We start from the raw sequence: 10,938 nt of genomic DNA on the forward strand, positions 1-10,938 counted from the left end.
TCACAAATTCTAACTTTGTAGAGTTGAAAGTAAAGGTCTGTTCCAGGTGTGCTCCCCAAACCATACTGTGATCACCTCAACCTTAAGACTTTACTGGGTGGACCATGAGTTCAGTGCCTCAGACACACCCCCTCACCTAGAATCTCCAGTCACCGTGGGGCCACACAAGTGCACTTGCTCCTGTGTCCTGACCTGCCTCACCTGACTCCACTGGGGAGACCCCAGTGTTTCAGAAGGAAAAAACATTATTTTTTTCTCACGTCTAAAACCTTGGAATTTCCTTCTGTACTTTCTAATCCCGCTGTCATATTAGAATTTTTGATGCCACAAGATCAAGTAGGCAATCTCCACTTGATGACTGTCACTAATCCGGGCAACAGGCAAGTAGCTTCTTCAATCTAAAATTGTACCACAGGTGACTGGCTTGTGTTCCTACTAGAAACCTAAGTTTTGTTTATATGGACCAAGAAGAAGATCTCAATCCCCAAATTGTTAGAGACAAGCATGAAAGCAGTAGCTTACTAAAAGGATATTCATTTGCACATATCTTTAACATCCCATAAGAGGGTTTATTGGGGTCAACATATCAACATTTTGAAAATTATTCCTACTGCTTTCCAATTAATAATCAGGAAACATTAATATTCAAGAATATTCAAGATTCAATAATATTCAATTCAATTGAATTCAATTGAATATTCAATTCAATAATATTCAAGAATGATACCTCCTGATTAAATGTGGGGTCTAACCCACATTTCTCTACTTTTGAAAATTTGACATGGCTATTTCCCTGTTTCAAGTTGTAAATTCCTTCAGAGGACAGCTAAGGCCTTTTAATTTTGTGTACAGTGATGAGTTCTAAACTATTTGGAACCAAGCTTTCTGGCAACTTCTGCCAGAATACAGGCAAAAAGTAGAAAACAGAAGCTTTAAAAACACGAAAAGATTAAAGTCCATGCACGAATGTTCATTACCTAGAAAAATCTCTTAGACCCTTGCTTGTCACCTGCTTAGTTTACACACGATTCTTTTTTTTTTTTTTAAGTTTATTTATTTTGAGAGAGACAGAGACAGCGAGAGGGGGAAGGGCAGAGAGAGTGGGAGAGAGAGTGGGAGAGAGAGCAGTTGCCATGCTGCCAGCTGAGGAGCCTGATGTGGGACTCGAACTCATAAACTGTGAGACCATGACCTGAGCGAAGCCAAGAGTTGGTCATTCAGCCAACTCAGCCCCCAGGTGCCCTTTTAAAAATTTTTTAGAAATGTTTTTATTTTTATTTTTGAGAGAGAGAGACAGAGCACGAGCAGGGGAGGGGCAGAGAGTGAGGGAGACACAGAATCCAAAGCAGGCTCCAGGCTCTGAGCTGTCAGCACAGAGCCCGATGTAGGCTCGAACCCACAAACTGTGAGATTGTGACCTGTACCGAAGTTGGAAGTTTAACCTTCTGAGCCACCCAGGTGCCCCTACACACAATTCTAATGAGCTTAATGAATTTCCCATACCAGATAAAAAGACGCCAAATAGAAGTGGAGAGAGGGTAAACTAAAAGTAAATTCAAGAAACATTTATTGAGTGTACACTTTTGCCAGCCACTGCACTGGAAGACAGTGAAACAGCAATAAATGTTCAGGCCTTGGAAAGCTCACAGTGTACCAGGGGCCATTAAAAAATGACTCAGAACATAGTGCAGTAAGAACCAACATTAGAAATAGGAGTAGGATGCGGAGAAATTTCTCAGAGGAGAAAATGGTTAATTCTAGAAAGTCTAGAAAGATTTTCCAAAGGTGGTGATGGCTGAACTGGGGCTGAAAGACACTGCAGAGCTTTCCTGAGGGAGAAAAGGGAAAGGAGCTTTCCAGGCAAAGAGAACAGCCTGTGAAAAGAACCTGTGAGAATTCCCATTTAGTTGGGTCCCAGGAGCCAAAACTCTGAAGGGGAGAGAGTTCTCCAACTGAGCTGTAGGCCCAACAGGGTGAAACCCAAGAGGGTAAAAATGGTGTTGCTTTTATTCCGACTCCATCCTCCTGCTGCTTGGCCGCAAATGCAAAATGCCTGGCAGAGCTGCTTAGGTAAAGCCTCAGTTTTCTGATCAGAAGACTAAAAACTAGAACCTGCAGGAAACAAAAGTAACAGGGAAATTTCCCAGAGAGAGTTGCTCAGGGAAGTGACCCCACAAACCTGTTTATGAACTCCAGGGCCCCTTTCGGAGCGACCCCTGGACGGACCTGGTCCTGCTCCACATACCAAAGAACTGAGCTGAACTGACAGACCACCGTCCACGGTCCTCAGTTGGCCACTAGGTGGCACACAAGTGGGACAGAACTTGAATAGCCCTGTCAGCACTCTGGAAACTGAACTGACTTTGGAACCATAGACCACAGAAGGCGAGTTGGAACTTGTGGTTTGAACCTAACCAGCTAGATTGTCTGCCTTAACAAAAATACCCACACTCTCCAGAGGATTTAATTTAATTTAATTCAATGAGTTTTTTTTCTTTTTAGTATGTTCACAATGTTGGTCAGCGCTTCCATGATTTAATTATAGAACAATTCGATCACCCCAAGAGACCCCATATGTGTTAGCAGTCCCTCCCATTACCCACTCTCATCCCTTAGCAACCACTAGCCAACTTTCTGTGTTTACGAATTTGCATACTCTGTACATTTTCACATAAATGGAATTACACAATATGTTGTCTTTTGACTGACTTCTTTCACTTAGTATAATTTTGTCAACATTCATCCACATTGAACCACAAGGTTCATCAGTACTTCATTCTTTTTTTGCCAGATTAATATTTTTTTTAAGTAGGCTCCACACCCAACGTGGGACTTGAACTCATGACCCCGAGATCAAGAGTCATATGTTCTTAAATCTAAAATTGTATCAACTGAGCCAGCCAGGTGCCCCTAGATAATATTGTTATGTGGGTATACCACATTTTGTTTATAAATTTACAGTTGATGGACATTTGAGTTGTTTCCATCTTTTGCTGTTTTGATAATGCTGCTATAAACATTCATATGTAAGCTTGTGTGTGGACACATTTTCATCCAATTCATGAACATGGGGTATCTTTTCATTTATTTGGGTCTTCTTTAATTCTTTTAAAAAATGTGTACTTTTGAGTCTATAAATCTTATACTTAAAGCTTTAAGTTTATTCAGAAGTATTTTATTCTTTTTGATGCTATTCTAAATGGAATTGTTTTCTTAATTTCATTTTGGATTGTTCATTGCTATTTTACAGAAGACAATTGATTTTTAATTGACCTTGTATATGCAACCTTGTTGAATTCTTTTATTATTAAGCTCTAATAGGTTTTTTTTAGAACTCTTAAAGAGTTTTCCATGTATAAGATTAAGTCACTTATGAAAGAGTTATTTTTATGTCTTCCATTCCTATATGGATGCCTTTTATTTGTTTTTCTTGCCTAATTGCCCTGGCTAGAACCTCCAGTACAATGTTAAAAAGAGGCAGTGAGGGGCGCCTGGGTGGCCTAGTTGGTTAAGCATCCGACTTTGGTTCAGGTCATGATCTCGTGGTTTGTGAGTTCAAGCCCTACATCAGGCTGTGTGCTGACAGCTTGCTCAGAGCCTGGAGCCTGCTTCGGATTCTGTCTCCCTTTCTCTCTGCCCCTCCCCCACTCACATTCTGTCTCTGTCTCTCTCAAAAATAAAGATTAAAAAAAGAATTTTTTTTAAGAGGTAGTGAAAGAGGACATCTCTGTCTTGTTCCTGATCTTAGGGGGAAAGTTTTTGGTCTTTTGCCATTAAATATGATGTCAGCTGTTGTTTTTTTGTAGATAGCCTTTACCAGGTGAAGAAATTCCCTTCTATTCCTTCATTGTTGATGGAGGGATGAATCCCTCCCCAATCCCCATGAAAGGGATTGGGGTTTTTTAAGTGCTTTTTCTGAACCTGTTGAGATGATCATGTGATTTTTTTCCTTTAATTCTATTAATATTTTGCAATTAATTGTTTTATTTTTGTATGTGAACCAACTTTGCACTCCTGGGATAAGCCTTACTTGGTATAATCCATTGTAGAAGCTGGATTCAGTTTGCTCCCATTTTGCTAAGGATTTCTGCATGTGTATTCCTAAAGGATATTGCTCTGTAGTTTTCTTTTGTTGTCTTTTTCTGGCTTTGGAATCAGAGTAATAGTTTCATCATGGATTACATTAGAAAGTGTTACATTCTCTTCTAATTTTTTGAAAAGTTTAAGAAGGATCAGCATCTGGGATGCCTGGGTGGCTCAGTCAGTTGAGTGGACGACTTGGCTCAGGTCATAATCTCGCAGTTTGTGAGTTTAAGCACTGCATCGAGCTCTGGGCTGGCAGCTCAGAGCCTGGAGCCTGCTCTGGATTTTGTGTCTCCCTCTCTCTCTGCCCCTCCCCTGCTTGTGCTCTCTCTCTCTCAAAAATAAATAAAAACATTAAAAAAAAAAAAAAAGAAGAAGGATAAACATCCATTCTTATTTAAAAGTTTAGTATAAGAGTACCTGGGTGGCTCAGTTGGTTAAGCCTCTGACTTCAGTTCATGTCATGGTCTCATGGTCCGTGAGTTGGAGCCCCACATCAGGCTTGCTGCTGTCAGCACACAGCCTGCATGGGATCCTCTGTCACTTTTTCTCTCTGCCCCTCCCTTGCTCACACACTCTCTCTCTCAAAAATAAATAAACAGGGGCGCCTGGGTGGCTTGGTCAGTTAAGCGTCCGACTTGGGCTCAGGTCATGATCTCGTGACTTGTGAGTTCACGCCCCACGTCGGGCTCTGTGCTGACAGCTGGGAGCCTGGAGCCTGCTTCAAATTCTGTGTCTCCCTCTCTCTGACCCTCCCCCGTTCATGCTCTGTCTGTCTCTGTCTCAAAAATAAACATTGAAAAAAAATTTAAATAAATAAATAAATAAATAAATAAACGTTAAAAAAAAGAAGTTTAGTAGAATTCACCAGGGAAGCGATTGGATCCTGGGCTTTTCATTGTTGGGTGTTTTTTAATCACCAACTCAATCTCTTGTTATAGATCTGTTCACATTTTCTATTTCTTCTTAAGTTGTTTTGGTAGTTTTTGTCTATGAATTTGTCTACTTCATCTAAATTATCTAATTTACAAGCATATAATTGTTCATAGTACTCCTTTATAGTCCTTTTTCTTTTTTTTAAATTTTTTGAAAAACTTTGAGTTTATTTACTTATTTTTGAGAAAGAGCATAAGCGGGGGGAGGAGCACAGAGAGAGGGAGAGAGAATCCCAAGCAGGCTCCCCACTGCTAGCACAGAGCCCAATGCAGGGCTTGAACTCATGAACCATGAGAAGTCATGACCTGAGCTGAAACCAAGGGTTAGACCCTTAACTAAGCCACCCAGACTCCCCTACTACTTCTTAAAAAAAAAAAAAAAAAAAGTTTATTTATTTTGAGAAAGAGAGCATGAGTGGGGGAGGGACAGAGAGGGGGGAAAGAGAGAATACCAAGCAGGCTCCCAGAGTGGAGCCTGACTCAGGGCTTGAACTCACGAACCACGAGATCATGACCTGAGCTGAAACCAAGAGTCTGACACTTAACCGTCTGAGACACCCAGGTGCCCCAATATTTTTTATTTCTGTAAGTCAATATTAATATACCTTATTTAATTCCTGACTTCAGCAATTTGCGTCTATTTTTCTTGGTCAATCTAACTAAAATTTTGTCACTTTTAAAAACCTTTCAAAAACTAACTTTTGATTTTGTTGATTTTCTCTACTATTTTTCAAGTAACTTTTAAAAATTTAATTGTTGTAAAAAATACCTAACATTAAATTTACCATCTTAACCATTTAAAAAAAAATTTTTTTTTAACGTTCATTTATTTTTGAGACAGAGAGAGAGCATGAACGGGGGAGGAGCAGAGAGAGAGGGAGACACAGATTCGGAAGCAAGCTCTAGGCTCTGAGCCATCAGCCCAGAGTCCGACGCGAGGCTCGAACTCACGGACCGTGAGATCATGACTTGAGCTGAAGTCGGACGCCCAACCGACTGAACCACCCAGGAGCCCCTTAACCATTTTTAACTGTACAATTCAGTAGTGTTAAGTATATTTGCATTGTTGTTAAACAGATCTACATAACTTTTTCATTTTGCAAAACTGAAATTCACATTCACATATTAAACAGTTCTCCATTTCCTCCTCCTCCCTCCCCTGGTGACCACCATGCAACTTTCTGTTACTTTGACTGTGACTACTTTAGATACCTCATACAAGTGGAATCATACGGTATTTGCCTTTTGGTGCCTGGCTTATGTCCTTTAGCACATTGTCTTCAAACTTCATTCATGGTATAGAATGTGACAGGATTTCCTCTTTTTTTTTTAAGGTTGAATAAAGTTCCATTGTATATATAACAACATTTTGTTTATCCATTAATCTGTCAATGGATGTATGGATTGCTTATACCTCTTGACTATCGTGAATAAAGCTTTTAGGAAGATCTGTGTGCAAGTATCAATTCAAGATACTGATTCCACTGCTTTCATATATATGCACGCAAATGGGATTGCTGGATCGTATGGTGATTCTAATTTTAATTTTTTGAGAAACTGTCATACCGTTTTCCATAGTGGTTGCACTATTGTACGCTCCCTCCAATAGTGCACAGGGATTCCAACTGCTGCTCATCTCACCAACACTTGTCATTTCCTGGTTTTGTTTTTCATAGTAGCCATCCTAATGGGTATAAAATGATCTTACTGTGATTTTAATTTTCATTTCTGTAATGATTAGTGATGTTTAGCACCTTTTTATATGATTTTTGGCCATGTGTATGTCATCTTTGGAGAAATGTGTAAGTTTTATGTCCATTTTTTCATTGAATTTTTTTGTTTAGTTTTCTCTATTATTTTTTTTTAGTCTGTATTTCACCATTTTCAGCTCTAATCTTTGTTATTTCATTCCTTCTGCTTGCTTTATGTTTAGTTGTCTCTTCTTTTTCTATGTCTTAAGGCACAGGTTTAGGTTATTCATTTGAGATCATTCTTCTTTTTAAATATAGGACTTTTCTGCTATAAATTTCCAAGTACCATTTTAACTTCATCCCATAAGTTTTGATATGTTGTGTCTTCATTGTCATTCATCTCAAGGTATTTTCTAACTTCCCTTGTGATTTCTTTAGACTCACTGATTATTTTAGAAGTATGTTGTTTAATATGCACATATTTGTGAATTTCTAAGATTTCTTTCTGTAATTTATTTCTGCCTTCATTCCATTGTTGTAAGAAAACATATTTTGTTTGATTTCAGGGTTGTTTTTTTTTTTTTTTTTTAATTTCTTGAGTTTTGTCTTATACCCTGGAACACTGTCTATGCTGGAGAATGCTCTGTGTACACTTGAGAGTAACATGCATTCTGCTGTGTTGGGTAGAGTTTTCTGTAGATGTCTTTTAGATCTAATTTGTTTACAGTGTTGTTAGAGTATTTTATTCCCTTGGTGATCTCTGTCTAGTGGATCTACCTTTATTGTTCTTTAAAATATATTTGATGACTGAAAGAAAAAGTATAAGATTGCTCAATGCAGTTTACAGTGAATGTAAATGTACTTTGAGACATCTATAACATAAGGAGAGGAAGGTAAAGATATCTAATTGGTCATTAGGTTTCTATAGTCTACCTGAAATGATAAAGTATTCATACTAAGTAGTCCATAAATAATTAAGTATATTGTAATCCCTAGAGCTACCATTTATAAAACAATGATGTGGGGCACGTGGGTGGCTTAGTCTGTTAAGCATCCAACTCTTGATTCCGCCTCGGGTCATGATCTCACGGTTTGTGAATTCAAGCCTGGTGTCAGCTTTGCACCGGCAATATGGAGCCTGCTTGGTATTCTCTCCCTCTCCTCTCTCTCTTCCCCTACACCACTTGCTCTCTCTCTCTCAAAACAATAAAAAAAAAAACTTTAAAAATTAAAAAACAACTATGCAAAGAGATATAGTCAAAGATAATAAATTAAAACAAAATGAGATTAGTATTCAAAATATTCAAATAACCAAAAAGAAAACAGAAAAAAGTTAGTAGAGAAATAAAAAATAGAGCAAACAGAAACCATTTATTTCGTTTAACAGTAGACATAAATCCAAACATATCAACAATTATATGAGGTATAAATGGACTAAATATAGCAACTAAAAGTTATACATTATCAGAGTGGATAAAACAATACCTAACTATATGCTGTATAAGAAACTAACTTTAAATATAATGATATGTAGGTAGGTTAAAAGTAAAGAGATGGAAAAAGAAATACCATTGAAACATTAATCAGAAGTGATGGAGTAAGTAGCCATATTAGTATCAGACAAAGTAGATTTCAGAGAAATCATCAAGGATAAAGAAGGCTATTCCATAATGATAAAAGTGTCAATTCACTAACAAGACACAACAATCCCAAATGTATTTTCATCTGACACCAAAGGTTCAAAATTCATGAAGCCAAAACTGAGAGAACTAAAGGAAGGAATAGATAAATCCAAAATTGTAGTTTGGGACTTCAATACTCCTCTCTCAATGATCAATATAACTAGTAGATAGAAAATCAGTAAAGACACAGAATGGAACAGGACCATAACCAATGGGATCTAATTGACATTTGTAGAACACTCAACAGGAGAATAAACATTCTTTTCAAGTGCACATATATGATTCACCAAGACAGTCTATATCCTGGATCAGAAACCAAACTTGGGAGGCACCTGTGTGGCTCAGTCAGTTAAGCATCTGACTTCGGTTCAGATCATGATCTTACGGTTGGTGGGTTCAAGCCCCACATTGGGCTCTGTGCTGATAGCTCAGAGTCTGGAGCTTGCTTTGGATTCTGTGCCTCTCTCTCTGTCCCTTCTCCTCTCAAGCTGTTTGTCTCTCTCTCTCAAAATAAATAAATAATCATTAAAAAAGAAAGCAAACCTTGGGGCATCTGGGTGGCTCAGTTGATTTTGGCTCAGGTCATGATCTCATGGTTTGTGAGACTGAGCCCTGCATCAGGTTCTGTGCTGACAGTGCAGAGCCTGCTTGGGATTCTCTCTCTCCCTCATTCTCTCTCTCTGCCCGTCCCCCACTTTGTGCTCTTTCTCTCTCTCTCAAAGTAAATAAATAAATTTAAAATAAAAAGAAAGCAAACCTTAAAAAAAAAGCAAACCTTAACAATTTTAATTTTTTATTTATTTATTTATTTATTTTTTTAAATTTTTTTAACGTTTATTTATTTTTGAGACAGAGAGAGACAGAGCATGAACGGGGGAGGGTCAGAGAGAGGGAGACACAGAATCCGAAACAGGCTCCAGGCTCCGAGCTGTCGGCACAGAGCCTGACGCGGGGCTCGAACTCACGGACCACGAGATCATGACCTGAGCCGAAGTTGGCCGCTTAACCGACTGAGCCACCCAGGCGCCCCAAACCTTAACAATTTTAAAAGAGGACATGCAAATCATGTCCTCTAACCTTAATGGAAGTAGAAAAAGCAAATGGAACAGGAGAATCTCTAACCACCTGGAAATTAAACAACAGACTTCTAAATAATTGACGAATCAAAGAGAAAATCTCAAAGGAAATTAGAAAATATCAATATCCCTCAATTTAGATGCAAAATCCTCAACAAAAATTGGCAAATCAAGTAGTATACAAAAGGTTAATACATATTCAGCCATGGAAAGCCATAAAATTCTGAAAAATACTATACTGTGAATGAACCTTGAAAACATTATGCTAAGCCAAATAAGCCAGACACAAAAGGACAAATACTGGATAGTTCCAAATACAAGAGGTACCTAGACTAGGCAAATTCATAGAGTCATAAAGTAGAATAGAGGTTACCAGAGGATGGGGGGAATGGGAACTAATTGTTTAATGGGTACAGAGTTTCTTTTGGGGGCAATAAAAAAACTTTTGGAAATGGATAGTGGTGATGGTTGCACAACATTGTGAGTGTACTTAATGTCATTGAATTCTACATTTAAAAATGGTTAAAGTAGTAAATTTTATGTTATGTGTATTTTACCACAATAAACTAACAAGCAAACCACATAACAACCATGTGGGGTTTATCCTGGTATTTGAGGATGGTCTAATATTTTAAAATGAATCAATGTAATTATATTAGCAGCTTAAAGAATGTCCACTCATGATAAAAATTGTTAGCAAACTAATAATAGAAATTTCCTTAACCTGATAAAGGCATCTACCTAAACCTATAGCTAACATCAAGTTAACAGTGAAAGTCATTCTCCTTAAGATCGAAAACAAGGAGTGTTCTCTCTCACTGGTCTTATTCAATATTTACTAAAAATCCTAGACCTGAAATAAGGCAAAATAAAGAAATAAAAGGCATACAGATTAAATTACATGATTGTCAGTGTGTGAAATCCAAGTAACCTACAAAAAATCTACAACTAACAGGTGCATTTAACAATGTCACAGGATATAAGGTCAACATCCAAAAATCAACTGTATTTCTCTATACTAGCAATAAGCAACTGAAGGCCAAAATCTAAAAAATAAGACCACTTACATTTTTTCTATGAAAAATGAAATAACTATAGTCCAACAAAACATATACAGGATGTAATGACAAAATATTGGTAGAATTGTAGAAGAAATTTTGACAAAGAAGAGTCATACTACTTGAGGAATTACATTCCTTGATTATAAGACTTATATATAGCTAGAGTAATCAAGACAGTGTATTATCTGCAACAAAAAATACAGAAATCAGTGAAACAACATGGAGAGTCCAGATATAGACTCATGTTAATACTATCATTTGATTTACACAAAGGAGCAATAGCAATTTAATGGAGAAAGGATAGTGCGGGGACAACTGGACATCACTATGCAAAAAAACACCCAAAATCTTATTTATTTATTTATTTACTTATTTATTTATTTATTTATTTATTCAGAGACAGCACAAGT

The sequence above is a fragment of the Panthera onca genome, chromosome A3, assembly GCF_046562875.1.
Source record: "Panthera onca isolate mPanOnc1 chromosome A3, mPanOnc1 haplotype 2, whole genome shotgun sequence".
In the NCBI taxonomy this organism is placed as follows: Eukaryota; Metazoa; Chordata; class Mammalia; order Carnivora; family Felidae; genus Panthera; species Panthera onca.